Source organism: Protopterus annectens, chromosome 1.part2, assembly GCF_019279795.1.
Source record: "Protopterus annectens isolate FY-2018-M chromosome 1.part2, PAN1.0, whole genome shotgun sequence".
NCBI lineage: Eukaryota > Metazoa > Chordata > Ceratodontiformes > Protopteridae > Protopterus > Protopterus annectens.
The window spans coordinates 381,090,704-381,115,670 of NC_056727.1; positions in this window are offsets into that span (position 1 = coordinate 381,090,704).

Below are 24,967 nucleotides of genomic sequence, written 5' to 3' on the forward strand. Positions count from 1 at the left end.
TGTTATATTTTGTTTTATTTATTTTTTTGGCAACCAAGATCCTGCATTAACACTGAATCTGAGGCTTCTCTGATCCTGCTCATATTTCCTCTTCTTCAGTGCCCTTCTGCATTTACACCTGCCTCTGAATATAATTTTCCCATCCAGCTTCACTCTTTCCTTCTTGTTTGACTTAAAACATCTATCTTTGAACCCCTACCTCATACCCTTTTTAGTATTAGTTACGTTTTATCCTAGTTTCAGCCTCCCATTTGTATATTTTCGCATTTTGGCCTTCTTATACAGATGACATATATTCCTTCCTGTTTCTCATCTTGCTAGTCATGCATTTATTTATTTCTCCACTTAAAATCACTTTGTTATCTCCAAACTCTTCTACAATCAGTTACTGTCATTCTCTCACCTGCCACCACACAATGAGACAGAACATCATCATCTAGCCACCTTACTGCCCACTTAATCCATTACCCTGCTACAAGCTATTCCCCTAAAGGGGTATCTTCCTCATTATTTCCACAGTATCTCCACCATTGTCAATTCTATTGCCATTTTACATTTGTTTGAAGAAAAGTCCAAATTTTGAATACCCTATCAATCCTTACAATAAAAAAATTCCCATACAACAGAAATAATAAAAAATTAACTCTAATGGACATTTTTGGCATATGCCTCAGAAATGACACAGTTCTTCCATAGTTAATCACAAACACAAACTTAGTTCATAGGGAATCCATTCAATAAAATGCTCTTCATCATTATCAGTCATATCAGTATACAGTAAGAATACTACCAGTCCTTCCAGAACCAACTGACTTTGGTAGTCAGATTTCAAATTATCATCAAATACTATACCAATTAACTTAGTGCTGGATACTAATGTGATTTTTATCATGTCTGTGGATATTAGAGTGAAGAGGGATTTCTGGGCAGAGAGTTGTTTTGGGGTGAATAGGATGTACTGTTTTCAGAGTTTAGAAGAAGCTGACAATCAGATAGCCATATTTTAATAGAGGTATGGGAAACCTGGGTTAGTTTTTGCAGTTTATCCATTTTTCAGCAGCAAAATCATCCATTACACAAATGGCTCATGACAGAGCTATCTACATAACTGATAATTTTTCATGCTGAGTGGAAGTCATGCCTAAATATATTGAATGAGAGAGGATCTAGAATGGAACCCTGGGGCTCATCAACACATATGGATGCCCCTAGAAAGACAAGCAAATCATCATAGACAAATATTTTATGTTTGAAATTATGCATAATTCTTATTGAAGAAAGAATACGTCTTAGCACTTGGTGGTTTACCTACCTAAGAGTCATAGGTGGTAAGTTCATTTGTATCTCCTTGCATCTTCATTACTGTAGATCTTTTCTGGTCATTCACTCCCACATGGATGACAACAAGGTATACAAATATTTAAGATGGTGATGAGCCCATCAATTATTTTATTTTTTTTATTTAACATTTGTTTACGGGGAAAGTCTGACTGGGAATGAGTCAATTTTCATCAGAGGCCTCGGGTGAAATGCTCCAAACACGTGTCTTTGTAAGGTGAAAGCAAACCAGAGTGCCTGGCAGAAACCCAGGGAGACATGCAGACTCCACACAGAAGGCACCCCATCTGAGAATCAAACTGGGGAACCTCTTGCTGTGAGGTAACAGTGCTAACTGCTGCACCACTGCACCATCCATAATCCCTGCAATGTCCTTGATCCTTGCACCAAACAGACAAATTACCATATTCCGCTCCGTATCCAGTTTGTGAAGTACATTGATAGTGTGTCTAAAAACAGAATCACCAGTAACAAGGATTTTATCATTCAAAACAGGACTGCGGTGGTGGTGCTGCAGTAGCGTTGTCGCCTCACTGTATGATGTTGTCCTGTTCGATTCTCAGCTAGAACGTCTTCTGTGTGGAGACATGCGTGAATGGGCATACCTTCGTTGAAGGTTGTGCGTCAGAGCTGGCAACTCGGCACGTAAAAATCTACTGCCAATCATTAGAGGACCGGAGTTCTGCTGTGGCGACCCCTAACCGGGAAAAGCCGAAAGACACAACAACTGCTTAATCTTAGGTGCTCAAGCTTGCAGTTGCAGTCTTGATAATTCTCTGTAGATGTATGTGAAAGTTCAGGTCGGATGTATATGCTAATGTACCCCTCTATGGCTAAAGATTTCTATGTGGCGTCTGTGATGTTTAGGCAGGGAGTTTTTGATTTCCTCAGCATAAGTATATTGAGTGGTATGCTGTTGTTTACTGATAGTGTACTATGAACTGAAATCCGCCTCCTACTTGAGTTGGTTATTGAATTTATACAGACTGATTTAGAAATATCTAGGGATAAGGGATGATCAGTAAGCCTGATATATATCTGATGCTGCCTCAATATGCTCAAGTGAAAGGTAAAAGCAACTCATGAATCAACAATGATAGGAATAAATTGCTTATGTAATACTATGGTAATATTAAGGGTTACAGTTATAGTAAATTGCCATATGAGATGAGTGGCATTAAGGTAAAGTAATGTATTAGAGACTGGAGTGGTGATGGAATGGGCCAACTACATGCCTGGAGAAGTAAAACAATACTTGATAAAGACAAAAACGTCAATACAAAACAGACTAAAGTAAGGCTTGTAATACAACTAGTCAACAGTGTAATGGTATAGTTAACAGTAGTTTATATATGAGTTACATTAGTTGTGTTTGCATAGCATGTTAAGTGACAAGTGCTCTTTTTTCACAACCCTAGTCATTACAGAAATAAAGTCTATGGAAGCACTTCAAATTTCCCTCCTTTCTCTACACTAATTCATTTCAGGTTTTCACCCTGCTCTGTTATCTTTCTTCTGTTTTATGATTATCTTCTTTTATCTCTGCCTGTCTACTTCTATATACAAACTCCAAGATCACAAAACAATGGAATGATTTCAAAATCCCTCTTCCCACTGTGTAGCAATCCTGCAAAGGAAATGGCAGCATTCTGCAATGAACCAGTATTTTGATAAAAATAGCTTCCTTCTGAAAAGTCTTATGTGCCATGCATGCAACAATATACAATGAACCCATTAACCTATATCCCAGAAGATAAAAGAGGTGTGGATAGGCAAGAATATAAATGGCAGATAACTTTAGATGTATATAAGTGACATAGTATTAATAGAAACATAAATGTTCTAAGTTATTTAGCAATTAGGAAATTAAAGAATGTTGATGTTACCTGTGTGATATAATTTAGAAAAGGTTTAAGTTTTTTTCCATAAAGCAAAACATTACTTTTTTTACTTGTGCTCTTTATTATTCTATAAACAAAAGAAACAAATAAATCAGCAATATAGTAACCTCATTGTAAATATCATAACAAAACTTACAAAAATCTTCAGCATTAACAATGAACTATTATACTATAAACACTGTTTACATGTTCAGTGCATACTCATAGACTATTTCAACTCTCTACACATCATACATATTTCAAAAGCATTTCTCCAGTTATAAAATTTCTTAAAGAAAAAATCAAATGCCTTAAATACCTTGAACTAATCTCTTGCAATTTCAAACACATCCCATGGTCATAATTGATAAAATAATCCTTAACACAAATATTGATAAAGCATCTCCTTATTCTGGTAGTGCTTCCCAAAACCTAAAAACAAACATAGTTTTAGGCTGAAAATGTTCCTTCCCTGCACTTGTAGAACCAAAACTTCCAATGTACGTGAGGACTTTTTCTAAAAAGATTAGATAACACCTTCCTAATCTCTGACTAGTACACTTTGGCTTCCTCACAGCCTCAATGCCATCTTCTTCTTCCCTGCATCTCTAACACTTACATTTGGCCACCTCTATTACTCACATAATGTCCTAGGAGTATGGCACCAATGGTATAAAATCTTTAGCTACTGATCCTTCATCTTATACCACATCACTAAACCCTATAAACTCCACCAAACTGTTCTCCAGTCCTACATTGTGATCAACACATCTTCTCATTTCCCATACTCCTTGTGGACTCCTCTTATTATTGCTGACTTTTTTATCCCAAGTCTCCTTATATATTACACTTGCTTACCTTCTGTATCTGAAGTCTCAGAGATAATTTCGGACCATGATTTGTTACTTGCATCAATGAACTTCATAAGAGAAGTTCCTATTCCCTTCTGCCTCTGGCTCCCCTTGTATTCTTGAATGAGCTTCACACCTCATACTGGTTCTGATCCTGTCTATTAGCTGATTCCACACCAAAAGCCACACAAACTCAAAAAGCCATAAAATAAAAACTAATAAAACCACAAACAACTAAAAAACTTTTAATACTGGTATGGTAAGTGCTTTAATTCTACACATAGAAGTTCATCAGACAAACTTTCCCAAAGTTAGAAACATTTAAATAACATTTCATTAGTTTCATGATGCACATCTCAGTGAATTAACCCTTTCCTTTTCAGCACTATAACTGAAAATATAATATGAACTGTTTACCAATATTATTATAAGATGGGATAAAATCCAGTTAGCAACTAGGAATTTTGAAATAAAATTATTTAGCAAATACACTTGTAAGTCAAAATTTGTAGGGTATATTGTTCTTTGTGGGCTTTGTTCAGCCTTCTTTATAGGTAGGAGAGTAAGATAATTAAGAGTTTTTTAGATGTTTGTGGTTTTATTAGTTTTTATTTTATGGATTTTTAAGTTTGTGTGGCTTTTGGTATGTATTTGTATTTTAATACCTTTTTCAAGCTCCATTTAGGCTTTCCAGCCTAACTCTAGTTTTCTGGTTATGGCCTCCAGTTTTACCTTACATGATACACTGGAGGATTCCTTGTTGGCTAATGGCAAAGTGCTAGTAGAAAAGTTTTGAGCCAGACAGAACATGGAGTATCATTTGGAGGTGGACCTACTGTGCCCGCCAGAGTTTCTTTATGAGGTCTATCTATGAAGCCCGCTGGTGACACAGTCCATTTTGATAACATGGACAGTTTCTTCCATGACTGTTTAAATGGGCCATTGAATCCATTTGAAGATGGAGTTCAGTGTCCATAGACAAAAGCATTGAATTTAATGGCTGAGTTTATTAGCCTAGAGAAGAACTTATTAAATCTCAAAAAAATTCAGTGGGATATCATGTTTTTTGAAGCCAACTTGAAAGTCAAAAGAGTTCCTAGAGGCTTAAAAGTGTTGCAGAAACCTGCAGATGAGAAATGATCTGTGGAATTAATAGAAGCATGGAGAACTCTGAATGAGAATATGGGCTACAGTATGTACAGCTATTGCTGGAAGAACATATGTGTACTTTAGCAACAGTGAATAATACTGTAGTAGCTTCATATAACAATTTAAAATGGCTTACTTCTGTAACTAACTTTGAAGTCAAAATTGAAAAGGTTTCTGCAAAGGTTCTGGCTGAGAATGAACCTCAGAGTAAACGTAAAATGAAGAAGTTTCTGAGAGATAAAAAAATTATGAAGAAGGGCCGAATTTTGTATAAATAGAGTCCAACGCTATAAAGGAAGTATAGAAAGAAGGTGCAGAGTGCAGATATATCTTTATCAAAAATACCTCTACAAATGAAGGACAAAGCCATGGTAATGGAGGTCAAACTGTAAAAAAGATGAGGTTGAATTCCTATGATGAATATGCAGTACAGAGAGAAAGAGAGGCCACAGGTCACCAAAGAAACTTCCAACAGGTTTTCCAGCAAGATCTTCAGAAAATAGAAGTTTACCAAGATAGGAGAACAGGACAAAACATGTGGGTGCAGGTAGCAGCGCAGTCCCCATGGTGCTTGAATCGCAATTTCAAAAGAAAGAAATTTTGGAACAAAAATTACAATCAGTACAATTATCAAATCAACAAGAGCAATCAGAAAAACTGGAATAAAAGGAAATAGGATGCCCTTTCACATCAGTAGGTGCTTGTAACTACTTCATTTAAAGATATTAACTTGTCAGGAACTTTCCTTAATATTGAACACATAAGGGTTCTATGTAAAGATTTATCCCTTGTGCCAGCAGCAAAAGCTGATTTAATTATTTCCATCAATGCCCTTAGGGATAAGTGAGAAAATTAAATTTTAAATATTTCTTTAAAAACTGTGTCACTTGGGAATATCATACATTTACAAAACAGGTGTTTTTAATCCTCCATTAAAACCCAGATTGGAGGCTTTTCTATTAACATGTGAAAATGATGTTAGAAAATTATTAGAAGTTAAACCCAAGTGTTCTTTTTACAATTTGAGTAAAAAAGAAAGAGTCCTTTTTTGATTTGAAAAAATAATGGGGAATGATATATTACTAAAGGTGAATAGAAGAATGCAGTGGTCATATATCACTGAATTAAAAAAAGTTTTGGAAGAGAAAACGTTCTAGTAAAAGTGATGTGGTTCAAACTTTGTATAATGTTATAGCTTCACATACTGAAGAATGGTTGCTAGAAAGGCTTACCACTGTTAGTGTTGCAGAATATCTTTGGAGTTTTAATCCTAAATTAAGGAGGTTTTCTGGCATACCCAAAATCCATAAAAAAATTGAAAGAGCCTTCTTTCAGACCAATAGTGTCCAGCCAGTGAAGTAAAACTGAGGCAATGGCTATTTTTGTAGATATTTTTTTACAAATACTAGTAAGCAAAAAGTGAGCCTTATGTTAATGACTCTTTCAAATTTACTAGGATTACTAGGATTATTAGTAAAGTTACAGCTAATGATTCCATGATATTACTGACTGGAGATGTAGCATCATTATATACATTCAGTCCTAATGATGAAGGGCTAGAAATAGTGAACAAAAAAGATGTGTTCTTCAGGCATTTTTTCTGAAGAACAAGTAAAGTTATTTACTGAAATTTTGGATGTGATTTGGGGGTATATTTTTTTTACTTGCAATAAGAAGATGTATAAACAAACAAATGGTGTAGTAATGGAGGTTGCTATGGCCCCTAGCTATGCCAATATTTTTATGATGGGCTGGGAGAAGGAATATATTTATAAATCTAAATTTTTAAGTGTGTAGTATATAAGCATTTTATAGATGATTTATTTATTTTATGGAATGGCACTATGGGTGTACTGAAGTATTTAATTTTATATTTAAATAGTGTGACAGATTGAGATTTACTTATAAGGTCAAACTGGAATGTATCATTTTTTAAATATAACAGTTTACAAATCTGTTAATAAATTAAAGTAAAACATGTTCAGAAGGATGCCCAAAGCAGTGCATATCTGCACTTTAACATCATGCATCATTTGAACCTTAAGAAAAATATACTCAAAAGCCAGTGTCCAAGAATGAGCGGATTCACAGATGACCCAGGTTATTTTAATGCTGAATGTGAAACAATGAAGGTTAAATTTTATGAAAGGGCATACTCGAAATTAATGGTAGACAATTTAATGGGTGATGTTAAAACCAAAAGAAGTTTGTGGTATAAGTTTGATAATGAGGTTGAGAATGACAGAAAAGAAAAAGAGTCTAAAGAAATGAGGGATGTTTCATTGGTTTGTTTATTAGAAAATTCAGTGGATGGTAAAAGCATAAAAGAAGTAGTGAAAGGAAACTGGAGATTTCTCATGAATTTTTCAGAATTAAAAAAATATTATAGGAGAAACTCCATTATCTATTTTCAAAAGAGGTAAAAATCTAAAGGAACATTTTCTTAAAATTGTTTTTGTAAAAGAAGTTCTAAAGGTCAACAAAAGGGATGTATAAATAAATTATAAATAAAAAAGGTGGGAGGGTGGCCTAATGGTTAAAGTGTTTGCCTTACAAACACAAAGTGCAGGGTTTGAGTCTCACAAGGGATAATTGGCTAAGCTTAAAATGGCTTGCAAGGACAGTTAGCTTAGTACTAAACTATGAACCTATGAACCTATTCCATTTGCAATTACTATAAGTATATGATAAATGTGGATAAAATCCAGTTAGTGGCTAGGAAAAAATGCACTTGAATGTCAAAATTTGTAGTGTACATTGTTCTTTGTGGGCTTTGTTCTGTCTTCTATATAGGTAGAACAGTAAGACAATTCTATATGAGGTTATATGTACATTTGCATACTGTTGGAAAAACGGATTTAAGCAATGCTTTGGCAAAGCATGTTTTACAATCTCATAACAATATTGGTAAAAAAGTTTGTTTGGTGTTTTCAGCTGTAGATCAGGTTTATAATTATGATGACAGATTGAATACTGAAGATGAACTGGAATGGAAAGAACACTGTTGGCAAATAAGAATGAATGCTTGCAGTTTTCCTGCCATCAATGACAAAGAGTATTATAAAATAGTGCTGAAAACGAAAGGGTTAATGCATTGAGATGCAAATCATGTGACTAATGAAAGGTATTATAAATGTTTTTAGCTTTGGGAAAGGTTGTCTGATGAAGTTCTATGTGTAGAATGAAAGTGCTTAGCATCCCAGTATTAAAAGTTTTTTTAGTCATTTGTGGTTTTATTAGCTGATTCCCTTACTCTGTATTGCTGCTTTGTCCCTCATAATCTTTCAGTCTCCTTGAGCCATTTCTCCTTTGGGGTAAGGGCTTTCCCCTGTTGCAGATTTCTGTCTTCCACTGCCATGCATTTTGCTTCATGTTGCTCATCCAGATTAATGTCTTTGAATTCCTTGAGCAGCTTTGTCTGATCCAGTTTGCCCATGACACTCATAGTAATGTTTATTTAGTACCAGAACAGTTATCAGGAATAATTAACCCTTACTTAATTGATGTATGCAGTCTGTTGAGGAGCTCATAGACTTAGTTGCCTTTCTCTTCTTGGGTTAGCCATATGCCCAGTGATATTATTATAATAGACAATGGCTGTTATTTATTTATCTTGTACAGGTTGACATTAATGTATTTATTTCTTCATCATTATTCTTTGATTACTTTTGAGAGCATTTTTGACTTACATTTCTTGATTATACTTTCATTGCAGTGTCTGTGTGCCATCTTTTTCAGTCTGTTTATATTCTGAGTTGTAAATATTTTATTTTTATTCCACTGCATAGCTCTACTCAAAATTAAAGTTGATTATGATATCTGTATCAGCTTTTTCTTTTATTTGTTGCTATCCTAATATTTCTGATTCATTCTGTATTTGGTTATCTTTCATTGTAACCATCATGTGACTCCAAAAGGTCCATTTGGATCAGTACTCTACCCTGATCCACAAAAAATTATAAATACAATGCAGAAAAATCTGACAAATATACAGAGTTTAGCAACAACAATGACAGAGGACTTGAGTACTAAGGGAAAACAGCATTATGCAAGCAATATACAGACTAAGAGCAGAAGAAAACAGCAAACACAGTCAATAGCAAAACATTCTAGTCAAAACTGTTGGGTTTAAATATAATAATAGTGTAACAATTAACAATAATAACAGGGTTAAGACCTGGGAACCAGAAAACAAACAAAGGATGCCCTGTATAAGGTACAGACAACTTAAAAAGCAGAAAAACAGTCAAGAGCAAAACAAAAACAGCAACAACAATCTTAAAATAAGCCAATTGGACAATAGAAGGAATAGTAGAATACATAAAATAAGCTTACTTTTTCTTGGCAGTAGCATGAAGTATTGCATACATGGGGCACATAAAATATTATCCAATCAGTAAATGTGGGCAATAGGAGGCTCTGCAAATCTTAAGATAATGTAATGTAACTGCAGCTGGCACACAACAGAGCAGTATGATAATGGTGTTTCATAATCAGATGTTGAATAATATATGTTGTAGGTATACCAAAAGTACAGTTTGGAGTAGCTCACTGCTTCTGTAATCCTATTTATACCATGCAGACTTATATAAGAAATGTACTTGGGTGGCATATGTTTCATTAAGGAAGAGAGGAACTTTCTTGGTAATCAGATACATAGCAAAATAGCATGGATAATGAGATGTTGGCTAATTGTTGAATTGCCCTTCAGACTGCTGTGCAGTTTGCATCTCAGCCAAAACTGGTGCCAGATTGTACAACTATCCAAACCAAGAGCAAGAAATAAATGTACAGAGCCTGCAAAATCATCATATAAAAATCAAAGTGCATGTAAGAGCTATCATACATTGATATTATAAAAGAACATTCTCAATTTTCCTAGGTTACATAAATCTTACAGAAAAATATTTTACAGAATCCATAAACACCTTTATGGTTGATTTTGATGAGATGTCAGTGTGATCATTTGCACTGGCATTGTCAAATGGATATGACAGATATCAGTAATTGCTAGAAACCTACCATGTAGTGAAACCATGCTGGGTGAAAAGTCAGGATTAGATTTCTAAACTATTCAATATTCACAGTCCTCTCTTACCGGATATTTTTTTCATGATATGCTTTTTTTCATACCTAATATATCCTCAGATTAAAAAATGTATTGACTACCATGACGACTCAGTGATGGATTTTTTTTTTTAAATGGGGAGAAACTTGCTATTGTTCTCTACTTAAGTGGTGGTCATGTTATTTTGACAATGCAGTTCACCATTGGTCTTTTGATAAACAACTTAATACTTAGACAGTCACAGTAATGAAGTAATAATTGTTAAAAAATGACAGGTCATTGTTCTGTCTTATTTATATGACATGTACAAATTTCCTTAGTACTATATGTGATAGGAATGTTATCCCCATTTTATGCTCATTTCTTTTGTTTATTGATAATTTTGATTTAGCAGAATTTTGATAATGTATAGTTGCACATGTAGAAATGTTTTATATATTGATAAAATTAAAATAAAATACAAAAATAATTTTTGGGTTTAAGCCTGATTTGTTTACTAAGATTATTTTACCTTTGGAGTAGCATGGCACCTTTAACTGTTCTCTGCTTTCACAAATTTTATTTTTCACAGTATTATTCATTAATTGGATGAATACATACATTTTACTGAATCTCATTTGAATGAGTCATAAATCAATAAAAAACTGACTGAAAACACTGTTCAGAAAAGTACTTTAATAGGAAACTTCATAGGAGGCAAATATACCTTTGAAAGTTGTCTTTTGCAGGTTGCAAAACCCCCCGGTACCTGTCACACGTCATTAACTATATATACTAGCTCCATGGTCAGATAAACATGGAAAAAAGAGAAAAAAGCACAGTGAATAACCGCAGGTGCACATAATAACATTAATAGTGATTATCTAGAGACTTCTACAGTTTTCTCTGAATTGTGATTCAATGGAATGTGATTTCAGTGAAATGTAATTTCAATATTTTTTCAGTGATTTTTAATTTAATAAATGATATTAAATGAAATGAACTTTAGCCAATTACATGCAGTGTTTAACTTCATCATTAATTTTTTTGTCTAAGTATCATGTAGGGTATTATATGGCTCATTTAGTGCTAGTAATTGTTAACAAGAAGTGCTGTTACTTCTGAAGAGTTACTTTTAGCATAGCCAAGAAAGGAGGAGATGTGTCTTACTTTGTAGATAAGAATTCATAGGTTTTATATGCAGTGTCAGTCAGTGTTTAGTATCAAGGGGAGAGCTTTGTGTTGAGAGCAGACACCACATATACTTTAATGTCAAGCATGTTACTAATGCTGTGTAGAAATATGAACATTTTTTCTAAGTTATTTTAAATCATGACGTTCATTAATATTGAGAGAGTTAATTGTTAATGTAATAGTTCCTTCTGTCTTTTTTGGGTGATTGAGATAACCCATGACACTGTTAGTAGTTTCTGTTAAGCAGTATCAAGACTATTAAAGTAGATGTGCTGTGTATAAGTCATAGAAGGTACAGTTTGACTCCTAATCAAGTTGAATTTTGATCAATATTATGCAATTCTAAAAGTAGCTTTATTTTGGGAATAATAGAAATAAGAAATGCAAACCAAATGAGTCTTTTGACCATTTATGCCTTACCAACAGGTGGTACTTCATTTTTCAAGAAGTACTAGACCAGTCAAGCCAGAGGTGAATTTGTGCATATCCATGCATGCATCCATCTCCTACTTGAAGAAAGGCAGTGTGTCAGTCTGCTTGATTTGCAGTGGGAGTTTATTCCAGAGGTGGAAAAGGCACTGCATAATGAAACTATCTCTCCACTATGCTTTATTTATTTGCTGATAAAAATGTAGATTATTGCTTCTAGTATTTGTGTAACTGTTTGATTTTATGAGAAACAAAAAGATTCATGATCACTGGATCCCTAATAGCATGGAAGGCAACATATAAAGCTCCCATCAAACACCTAGTCTTTTCTGTCAGCTTAGGGTTTTTATGATAGTGATTTTCTGAAATAGGAGCTACTGAGATCATATTAGATGTTTGATATACAGCCCAAAGTGGTCATTGTCTTCTACAGTTGGACTAATCAATGCTGAACATAAGGGAAAATTGACCCCTTTAGATATGGATGATATTCCTTTGGCAATTAACTGTGATAAGAAGAACCGTCTGACTACTGTGGTTACATAATAGTCAAAGAAGAGGGAATTAATCAACACAAGTTCCAAGGTTTTTAATATGGTCTCATGTGGCAGTGGGGTACTGTCCATGCTGTATGCTGGAAGTAGAGATGATTTACCAAATGTTACAATATTGCACTTTTTAGCATTTTAATTTTAGGTAACCAGGTATTTAGGAGTATAAGTTCTTGTTGAAGAGCTTAGGCATCAGAGTGGGACTTGGCAGTCTTGGTTAGCTGAAGATCTAGGTCCATGGTCTGGGGATCAGAAAGGAAATGCTGCACAAAAAAGTTCCTGCAAGTCACTACTGGTCATCTTCATACTCTCTGATGTTACATCTACTACATTCATCATATGGGTTCTGGCTTTTAGCTAATTTGTTATTAATCTTGCTGCATATGATCTTTTATTAATAGATTAAGCTTACTAACTATACCAGCATGCAGGATGGTGTCAAACACCTTGGTCTGGTCAAGGTACACTAAGTGGATAACATTACTGCTGTCAAAAGGATGCGTTACCCTTTTGACAGAGTTAACCAAATTCATTCAACAGGATCTAGCCTGATGGGATTTATTTATATCACAGTTTATCAGGCCAATAGTAATATGCTCAATGGCTTACTAAATAAGACTTGTCAGGCTGATGGGCTTATAATTCATAGCTTCAGTGGTTGGGAACCCCTTGAGGAGAGCTGTACACCAAACCTCAGAGACAAAGCCAGTGGCTAACCTCAGGTCAAATAGTACAATGAATGACTCTGCCACGGCTTGTTTAATACAGTTCATTGGACAGTCAGTTATGTTATCACATCCCATGTTGGATGTATTTGTAGCCTAGGTGAGCACCTTCAGTTGATTTTATTTAGTTAAGATGGGAGGTCTGAGAGATTCAGGGATAACTATACTTTGGATAGTCATGTCTGGGTAGAATTTACACTGAATTTATTTACCAGTATATTAATAATTTCTACTTTGTCAGAGTAGATAGTGCCATTCCGAATAACATTAGAGCAATGTTGACTGTTATTTCTAAATTTCTGAACATAGCTAAGACAGGATTTGTACTTGTCCTTAGCTTCAGATGGTTACCTATGTTCATGGGCTGTTTTAGTAGACCTAATGCTATTTCTCAAGTTTTTAGTCAATTTTCTGATGCTATTCTTGATATGAGGTTCTTTTGATCTGCTGCATATTTTATTTTATTTTTTATTTTATCGTAGTGTTTATTTATTTTGGTGGACTACTAGGGTATTTTTTTTATTTTATTTTATTTTTTTTTATTTCACATCATCTTTAGCTCTGTCTGGGACTGCCAGATGCACACATTTATATAAATTGGCATTGAAATTCTTTTTGACTCTACCCACTGTGAAAATTTCTGGGGTAATCCTGCTACAAGTGAATTTTGAAAGCTCATCATAGAATTTGAAGAGATGACTCTATTTGAAATCCTTGAGTTCTGATATATTGCTTTAAGTGAGTTTTATAGATTTGGAATTTGAAACTAACTAACTTATGATCCTCCTTAACCAACTTTAGGGTGGGGCTTTAGCATAGTGTTTAAGATGTTTACCTCACAGACACAATTTACAGTGTTTGGATCTCTACATTGAAGGAAACTGGCTAGGCTTAAAATGGCTCACAAGGTTGGTTAGCCTAGCACTTACCTATGAACCAGGGAAGGGGATTCAGGAATAACTATAGTTTGATAGTCATCTCTGAGTAGAATTTGTGCTGAATGTATTTACCAGTATATTGATAATGTCTACTTGGTCAGATTATTTAGTGCCATTCTGAATAAGTTTAGAGCAATGTAGGGTATTATTTCTAAGTTTCTCAACTTGGTTAAGACAGGATTTATAACTGTCCTGAGCTAACTTTTGTTCATGGACTGTTTTAGTAGACCTAATGGTATTTTTTCAAATTTTAGTCAGTTTTTTGATGGTGTTCTTGATATGAGGTTCTTTTGATCTGCTGTGTATTTTAATTTTTTTTTCTTTTATTGTAGAGTTTATTTATCTTGGTGGACTACTAGGGTGTTTTTTTATTTTATTTTTTTATTTCATATCATCTTTAGATTTGGCTGGGACTGCCATTTGCATACATTTGTATAAATGGTCACCGAATCTATCTGCTGAGTAAATGTCTGGGGTTATGTTGCTATGAGTGAGTTGAAATTTCATTGTAGAATTTGATAAGAATAGTATATGTGAAATCCTTGAATTTTGATATATTGGTTTATGTGGGTTTTATAGATATGAAAGGTGAAACTAAGATATGATCTTCCTTAACCCTTCTTAAGTTGGGGTTTTGACATAAAGGATAAGGTGTCTTCCTCACAGACACAAGGTAGAGGGTTTGAGTCTATACATTGAAGGCAATTGGATAGTCTTAAAATGGCCCACAATGATGGCTAGCATAGTACTTACCTATGAACCTATGAACCAGGGAAGGAGTTAGCAAGTAATAGTATAGAAATATGTTTTATTTGTAATGGCAAGAGCAAGAATACTATACCCTCTATTGGGTTTGTTAACAACTTGGTCAAAGGAGAGTTTGATTATTAAATCTAAAAAACTTTGCTAAGATAGCTGCACATTGTGTGGCAGTGGCTTCCCTGGCTCCTAATGTACATTTTGTGTTTTGTGTGGAATTTTTTGAGTTGTCATCCATTTGGGAGTCCATTTGAATTAGTTTGAATTGGTTGGATGTGTGGTTGTCTCTGGCATTGTTGTTTCTTTGCTTGAACATGGTATATTTGCTTGCTTTTGATCATCGGGCCAACCATGGCCATTTGAGCCTTCAGGAGTGGTGGTTGTGCTGAATGAGAGTAGTGGAGACCGAACTTTGGTAGCTGTTTTTTGGATTTTGAGTTCTGTTGAGCCACAGGGACCAGTCTGGGACTTGGAACATTTCTAGTGTTGAGAATGGAGCTAGCAATGGTGTGGTTGGTGAGGATGGAGTGGATTGCTGTGGGCACTGTTTTGGCTTGTCAGTGGTGGCCTTCAGATAGTGGTGGGTGTGCCAAATGCAGGTAGCAGAATGCTGAACTTTGTCTACTTTTTTATGTGACTCCAGACTAGGGTTCCGTGGAGTCAGAGGGCACCAGTATGGGACTTGGGACACTGCTGGCATTGGGGACGGAGTTAGGGATGGTGTGGATGGTGAGGATTGCTGGGGTCACTATAATCACCATTGTGATGGGTCAAGCATGATTAGTGCAGCTTTTGTGCCTTTGGATGGCTTGAATTCTCTTGTTACTGTTGATGTGTATTTGTTTCTGTTTTTATGTTATGCACATCAGCTTAGAGAAATGTAATTTTGTTCAACTGTGCACTGTTGCTGAATGGTTGGAATGGCAATAAAGTTAACTTTGACTTTGGGCATATCCTATATTGAAGGTGTAGGTACGGCAGTTTATTGACAGGTAGTTAAAGTCTCCCAAAATAAATTGATTCTTATTTACAGGGAGTTCATGATTTAGGAACCTTACTGATTTTCAGGGAACAGAAAGGGTGTCATATGACAGGCTATATAAAGTGATCGTTGGTCCTGTGTAGTGTGATTTGGAGCTGAATGAGTTATATGTGTGGGTTTTGGGAATCTGTCTATATCTGATGTGGCCCCTAACAAATATGCAGAATGGAGGCTGCACCACAGTTGCCATCAGGTCTGAAGGCATGGAAAATACAAAACCCATGCATGTAGAGAATGTCTTGCACTTAAACCAAGCTTTAGTAATTACACAAACAGGGATGGTTCCAAATGCAGGAGAGCTTCAAGGTCAGACAGGTGATCGTGGAGTCTTTTAGCACTGAGCACAGTCACCTCAATGTGATCATGTTTAAGATTTTATAGGTTGGTTACATTGCAATGTGCATTAGATGGACTCTTCCTAAATACAGCACTGTGGGGGAAGCAAGCACTTTAACCAAAATGGGAAAGCATTGAAATGAGAATTGCAGGCTATCCTTTGCCATGCAAGTGGGATTGTGGAGCATTTCATCCCATGCTAACACATACTAAATCTCCCTGGAATGACACCAAATTTTTAGCCAATTGTTGAAGACGATAATCTTTTCTTTTTATGTAGGCATTAATCTTGGAAGGATTGCTTTCAAGACAAGAGTTTTGCTTGTAGTTGTGACATCAGTGGAGAGTTCTGACATGTCTGTCAGTATATCCCTCAGAGTCTTGTGTCCCAGGTCATTCAGTCGCACATGAACTACCACCAGGTCTTATTCATATTTCACAGGTGAAAGAGTTTTAAGACTGCTCACAACTGCACAGTTTCTTCCAGCCCAGTGAGAGAAGAACTTGTATGCCTACCTAATAGACTGGATTTAAGATAATTTAACTTTTGGTGGCTCTTTGATGAACATGTGCCTGAAAGTGATGTGTCACTGGCTTTTCTGCTGAGATTTAGTTCTTGTGGGTCTAGGAGATTTTTAGCAATGATTGTTACAGTCTCAGAATAAGACATTTTAGTGTGGGTTGGTGTAGAGCATGGCTGTTATGTGTGTTGCATACAGTTCATGTTATTTTGTGACAGTGAAGCCTCTTTGTTTGATAAAATATTTCCATCTCTCACAAACAGAATTTCTTGAGTTGAGTAAGAGTTCATTATATTTGAGCATGAGGCAGTTACTACACTGCCTAAGGATACCAAGTCGTATGAGGCTGACAGTAGAAGCTAATGAAGCAGGCTAATCTTCCATGCTGGTACTGTACTTTGCATAAAATAGGCAGGATGATATGAAGGAGAGGATAACTCAGGCTTTAGCAATCTAAGCAGAGGAACTTTCTGTTGGATCTTCTAGTACTCACTTGCCTGAGCAAATGAGATGAGAGTGGGAGGTTGGCTGGGTGGGCACCCTTTATTCAGGATCTATGAAAAACAATGGGAGAGTAAAACTAAATAGCCAAAAGGCAGTGACTTTGCAAAATGATAGACTTGTACTTAATATATTGTGGTAAAGGAGGGGGAAGAAGATTTATGGTCAAATTAATATGGAGAGACAATAAGAGAGCCACTGGGTTTTTCAGCCTCTAACCTCTTTTGTTGAATATCCTCAGACTAGCAAAAAAAAGAAGAAGAAGGCCTAAATAAAAAGCCCTTGGGCCTCAAATAAGAATAGTAATTAATTAAAAACCTACTTCCACCCGGACCTAGGGGTAAAAAAAATAGCAAAACACTGATAGAAAATAAGACAGCTAAATATATACAAACTATTAACATAAGACAAAAAAAGAAAACAATGAAAACAGATACAGACTTTTAAAATGAACATAAAACCAATAGCAAGAAATAAGAATTATAACCAGTTACCTCTCTTGGTGAATTTCAGTCACTTAGCTGCCTTCTTGAATTTTAGCCACTTAGTTCTCGGTGGTGGTGCTGCGGTAGCGTTGTTGCCTCACAGTAAGACGTTGTCCTGTTCAATTCTCCACTAGAGCATCTTCTGTGTGGAGACATGCGTGAATGGGCATACCTTCGTTGAAGGTTGTGCATCAGAGCCGGCAACTCGGTACGTAAAATCATTAGCGGACCGGAGTTCCGCTGTGGTGACCCCTAACCAGGAAAAAGCCGAATGACACAACAACAACAACAAGTTCTCCTGTTAAGATAGCCTGAGCCTGGCACAGACAGAATTGGGAGGTGTAACTAAAAGCTCTTGAGCCTCAGAAAATAATAGTAAGCAATAATATTTAACTGTACCCTACCCTCACCTGCAAGTAATCAAAGTGTAAGCAACTCAGTCCTGTGCTCCATTTCTCTCACTGAAAGACAACCAGGATTTAATTCCAAAAGTTAGGCCACTTAAAAGGTAAACCAGTGCAGCTGTTTACCTGAATTACTGTATAAAGGCTTAGAATGCATAAATACTTTACCCAGAAGTTGTAGATTCAAAGCAACAAAAATACTTATTAAAATAACTCCATTCAAAAAGTAAAACAAACTATTAACATAAGATAGAAAACAAGAATGAAAGCAGCTAAGACAGATATAGCCTGTTAAAATGAACTTAAAAACATATAACAAGAAATGAGAATATTCAGCAACTAAGGTCTCTTGTTGAATAGCCTGAGACTGATGAAAAGATAAGTGGATGGACTAATTAAAAAGCTTGTAGGCCTCTCAGAACAATAGTAATTAACTACAACCCTAATCCCACCTACAAATAAACAGAACATACAAAACTCACTCTATCAGTTTCTCACACAAAAAGATAATCAAAGTTTAATTCCAAAAGTCAGAAACCTTGCTATGCAAAAAGAGTACAGTTGTTTCCAGTAATTTATGATCAAAGGCTTAAAAAGCTTACAGTACTTCATCCAGGTACTTTACGTGATAATTTTCTGTTAGTCTTACTTTTTCATAGTTCCATAAAAGTGAGAGAGCACTACTTTTTCTTCGCCAAATACAATGTAACAAGGTGAAACTAGAGCCTTTGAGTCTTGTTTAGGTAATGGTACAGATGATTAAAAAACACTGTGGTGACAGAAAATGTCCTATTTAATACTGGTGTTCTTTGGAACAATATGTTCAATCTGTTGCCTGCAAAGCAGGCAGACTGTTTGAGCATCTTATGCTAGGGGGACAGATACTGAATCTTCTAGTTATGGCACTATCTCCCCAGCCAGACAACGAAAGTTAATATTTTAGTTCTAACTCTGTTTTCACTTCAGAAGAATGTAAAACCTCACAAAATATATGTTTTCCTTGATAGCGAGACTACATGCCATATCGATTTGCATATCGTTGAACTCTACTGAGCATGAACTATTATCTCATTATGTTTTTCTTACCTCAAATTTTATCTGATAGCTGCATCCCTTACTATTGCTGCTGGTAAGCAGATTGCAGGTTTCATTCCTTACAAAGACCTATGAGTCATATGTTTTTATGACTATATTACCATTAGTAAATGTCATGAAAAGTCCACGGCCACATTGTCAAATCTAGCCCATCAATTACACCAACCATCAAAATTCTAGTGAACTGACTATCAAATGTTCAGAAAAGCAAGATAAGTGTGCTTTATTTGTCATTGCATTATAACACATCTACTGCCATTTCACATGCCATACATGCTACATGCATGAAATTCATTTGTACCCTGTTTTTGCCACTCACAAAAGCAACTGCATATTTAAAAGTTCAGTGTATAGCTTTTTACTAGACATGCAGACAGGAGATCATTGAAGAACCTGGGCCATTTTTCTCATTGCCCAAAGCATTGCCTGGTTCTGTGATTTGTACAGAGTCGCACAGTAGACAAATGCCAGTGCAGAGAATTAAGCTGTGCACCTTTGTTTCACTCTGTCACTAGTAGTTCTTTTTGTTACCAAGTAGATCATATAACATACACAAACATCAGTTCATTTTTATTTTATACATCTTTTAGCTCAGGTGTAATGCAAAGACAGAAAACAAAAAAAATCTATATACTAACTGCATGATCACTTAATTGTGAATACACTACAGTGATATAGTTAACTAATGTAGGACAAACTATAGCGTAAGTCAACATTTTATGAAAATATTGGGCTATGACACCTCTCACACATGCCATAACAACAATTTTGTGATGAATTAAATTTAAAAGTATATTTCGACAATAATAATGAAAATAGTATAGGGGAATATAATGTGTTCACGAAACCAAGTCTATTCAATCCACCCATGAATGAGGAAATAATTCAATTTGAAAGGAGAACTGAATATGACATAAGACAATTCTATAAAAAATATAAATACAACAATTATGTCAATATTACAGCAAGTGAAAAGCAGCTTTTGAAAGAAATCCAAAATGATCCAACATTAAGAGTCATGAGACCTGACAAAGGTAATGGTATAGTCATTTTAGACTACAATGATTACAGCTTATATATGACCAACATGTTAATGAATAAAACATATGTAGAAATAAGTAGAAACCAAGTACATATAGCATATAAAAGAATTGATACAAAATTGGAAGATATGTTATATCAAGGGGGTATCACTGAATTAGAGTACAACTATTTGAGAAATTAATATCCAGTAATCAGTGGTATCTTCGGAATACCAAAAATTCATAAAGGTCTTGATAACTTGGATTTCAGACCCATAGTAGATGGAAGCAGAAGTGTCACATGCAACATAAGCAAATATTTGGATCATTTCTTTAAGGAAAGTATGAAATTTTTCAGTTACATTACTAAAGATTCATGGGACTTTTTGAGTAGACTAAATAAAGTTAATATGAAAAAAGAATATGTTTTCATTACAATAGATGTAGTAAGTTTATTTACTACAATACCTCATGATGTAGGCCTTTTATGGCTGGAAGAACAACTTTATTCAACAAAGTTATATGAACAAGATCAAATCAATACATTTATAAATTTAATGGAAATTGTATTGAATAATAATTATATATTCTTCGAAGGTAGTTATTTCCAACAAATTAGTGGAGTAGCAATGGGGGCACCTTGTGCCCCCATGTATGCGAATCTAATCATGAGTTACTGGGAACAAAACTATCTATTTACTACAGAATATCGTGAACACATTATTATGTATACCAGATATTTAGATGATATTTTCATTATATGGAATAAAAATAATGATATAAATATGTTGGACACATTTTTACAATATATAAACAACACAGTTAAATTTTTGCAGTTTACTTATAATGTCCAAGAAAATAACATTAATTACCTGGATGTGGATATAACATATGACAAACAAACAAATAAGTTGAATACAAAAATATATAGAAAACCCACATTTTCAAATGCGTACTTGCACTTTGACAGTTGGCACCCTGACCATCAGAAAAAAGCCATTGTGAAGGGGCAGATGGTCAGGGCGGCCAGAATGGTCAGTGAAGAACTTGACTTTATAGCAGAAATGAAATACATTATGCAGCTTTTTATGAACAGGGGGTATCCAGAACAGTTTTGTGTCCAGATATATGAAGAAATAATCAATAAAAGAAGGAATGGTATTTACACAGCAATTCTAAATACTGGTATAATATCGAATAAAAATTTGGATAATATGGATGTAAAATTTAATAATAATATCCCATTATATATCATTAAATTTGATGATTGTACCAAATATATAGAAGGTATAATTAAGAAAAATTGGGATTTTTTTATTAATGATAAAATTGGGAGACAAGTATTTTTTGGAATAATAAAATTTGTGTATAAAAAAAGTCCTTCCTTTAAAAATATATTGGAACACAAAAGAAATACTGGACAATGTACGAGTGCAAGAAAAGGAAATTTCAAATGTGGAGCATGTAAGACATGCAATTATATTCATGTAACAGGTTCTAATGTTATAATTAATGAATGTAATATATCAATATACGGACATTACAACTGTCAAACAACTAATATAGTATACATAGCCTTGTGTCAACAATGTAATGTATTTTACGTGGGAAAGACGAAAAGAAAATTCAGAGAAAGAATCAAAGAACATCTATTAGATATAAAACATCAGAAGAATAGTAATGCCTTAGCAAGACACATTATGGAATACAAAGATCATACTTTTAAATTTATGGTAGTAACTCAAATTAAACAAGACCTACAGGGAAGGACAACCATATATCATTTGGACATGGAAGAATTAAAATGGCAAATACTGCTTAATGCATGTATACCTCCGGGCATAAACGAATATATGAGCATAATGCCAGTATTAAAATTAAATAGAATATACAATGTATGATACAGTATGATATTCATCAATCAAGTATCAAATTTATTTATTTATTCATTTAAAATTTAAAAATTAAAATAAAAATTAAATATAATAATAACATAAGATCAAATATTGGTACATAATATGGATACATACATTTACAATGGAATCAATATTTATAGGGTGCAATTTCTTACATAATTTTTTTATAATGTAACTATATTAACTGAATAAAAAAGATAGGAATACATCACATTACAAATATTATAGTTAAGCTTTTTGCTTATAAGATAATATTCTAATAGCATATAACTTGATATATATTTCATTAATAAATTAATTTGTGGTAATAAAATATATACTGAGTAACATCATAGGGTTAATATATATATTCATTACGGTATATATGTAGTACAACAACAATAAATAGGGTAATATATCATTCATTATATGTCATTATAAATTGATCAAATAAATAGTCATATACAAAATTAGATATATATTTATAGAAGTTTGAAAGTTGATTTGTATTAGATTATATGTACATATTTATTTGTAAAGTGCATGAGAGTATAATGTATACATATGTGTTGGTTTTAAATGAGAGAAAATATATACATATATATTTTTTTTGAACAAATACCATTTCCCTTTTAAGAAAGTATGGCGGGAAATTAGGTCATTAATTAATGTGATTATTGAATAATCAGTATTGTATAAATAAATGATGTAGAATCATAGACTGTATTCTGAGGAAGTTCGTAAGGACGAAACCTAGGTCAAGAATAAAGCAGTGTTCGTGTAAAGGTGGTCACGGAGTCTTTTCTGCAGTTTTTTGAGTTGGTCAGTATTTACCAGTTTGGTTTGTTCTCTTGTGGATATCTGTTCATCTCCTTATTGGCATTGGTATCGGCTTCACCTTGCTTTTGTACTACAAGTTACAGTATATTTGGTTCCTGGTTATGGCGAGCGAGAGTGGTTCGATGGATGTCGGGGGTATGTTACAGCATATCCAAGATACTTTGAAAGAACATTCGGTTCTTATACAACAATTATTAACAAGAGACAATGTACATTCCACGCAAACGGGGAACAGTTTGGGGTTCCCATTGACACAACCAACACCACCTACAGCAACGGATACGAACACTCAAGGTAATACAGAATGTAGTGGAAAGGAACTTTTGGTACAAGATGTAAATAGTTGGAAAAATCAACAATACTCCTTTTCAGTTGGTTTAACTAAACAACATGTTATAACGGAAACCACACATAATATAAAATCTTTGGAAAGTATGCTCAAAATCTTTCAGAAAAAACTTTTTAAAGTCAAACGGCTACAATTAGAAAATAGCTACCTACAACGGAATATGGAATTGGGTATCATTCCGAAAGGTTTGCGGCTTTGGAGGTACCCGAATGGTTGTACTGACAATAAACATATGCTTCAAGATCTACATGCACTATTTGACAATTGTGGCACTCGATTGATGGAGATTATTGTCAAATACAATGACATTCATATTTCAGAACTTTTTGATCAATTAGAAGTACTTAATAATCAAATATCTCAGGACCCATCATTCGAGAAAGTGTATGAACAGTATGCATATATTACAACAGATGTCACCAAATGCTGCGATACCATCTTTAAGAAAAAAAGTAATAAAATCCAACGAGACTTACAAACTTATGCTCAACAACAAGCATATCCAAAATCAATGAATTCAGGTAGCAGTAACCATAGCACCGGTTCAACAAGACAACATTCGACGAACAACAATGACGTCAATCCACCGGTAGAGGGTGATGACGAAGACACCCGGATGGAAGGCGAAGAGCACATGGAAGAAGGCGGAAGATGGTCAGACCGGTTAAGGAATCAAGGTGACACACAAAACCAGCGGGAATTTCAGAAGACAGGCGCCAGACCAAAACAGACTTTTTTGGGACTTTCTGTGGGCAAAAAGCGGAGGAATTAACATCATATACTGGGACAGTCACGAGAGCACAGTCGGGTACGAATGTTCTTATTACAACAGATGTATCTTTTGTAGCGGAGGACCTTACATTACCACACAATACTCTCAGTAAGTCCCGTATTAACTATCATAATACAACTGATTGTATAAAGATATTTAGTAATAAGGTTACGACTCTTCCTGAGGATTATGTTAATGATATGAAAGTAACGGATGATGTCAAACATGTGGAACAACATCATGATAGTAGTTGTTTGGATACACAATTGGTTCAAGTGAATGATTATGATGAGAATGATAATGTATTACTAGAATTAAGTACGTATCAATATAATGAAGTAATTTCAAGTAATGATGCAAATGATGGAATAGAAACAAATGGAGATAGGCAAATTATAAACATGCCAGACTATTTGCATTATTCAGTTAAATTTTGTATTAATCAAAATCTAGACAATTATATTATACAATGTGGGAATTATGAGCAACCCTGTGATAGAGAAACAATGGTATGTTCAAACATGGATATTCCGATAGAACATAATGTGCAATTTTTAAGTCATCCAATTATTATAATGAATGCAAAGCAAGATTATAAGATATATAACTATTCTTCCAAGGATATTACAATAGCACATGCAAATTTATTTTCAAAAGGACTGAATTTTGTCCCATGTATTAAAGGCAATATTGTACAATCTATATTAGATTTAAAATTATTTTCTAGAAAATTAAATTTAAAAGTATATTTCGACAATAATAATGAAAATAGTATAGGGAATATAATGTGTTCACGAAACCAAGTCTATTCAATCCACCCATGAATGAGGAAATAATTCAATTT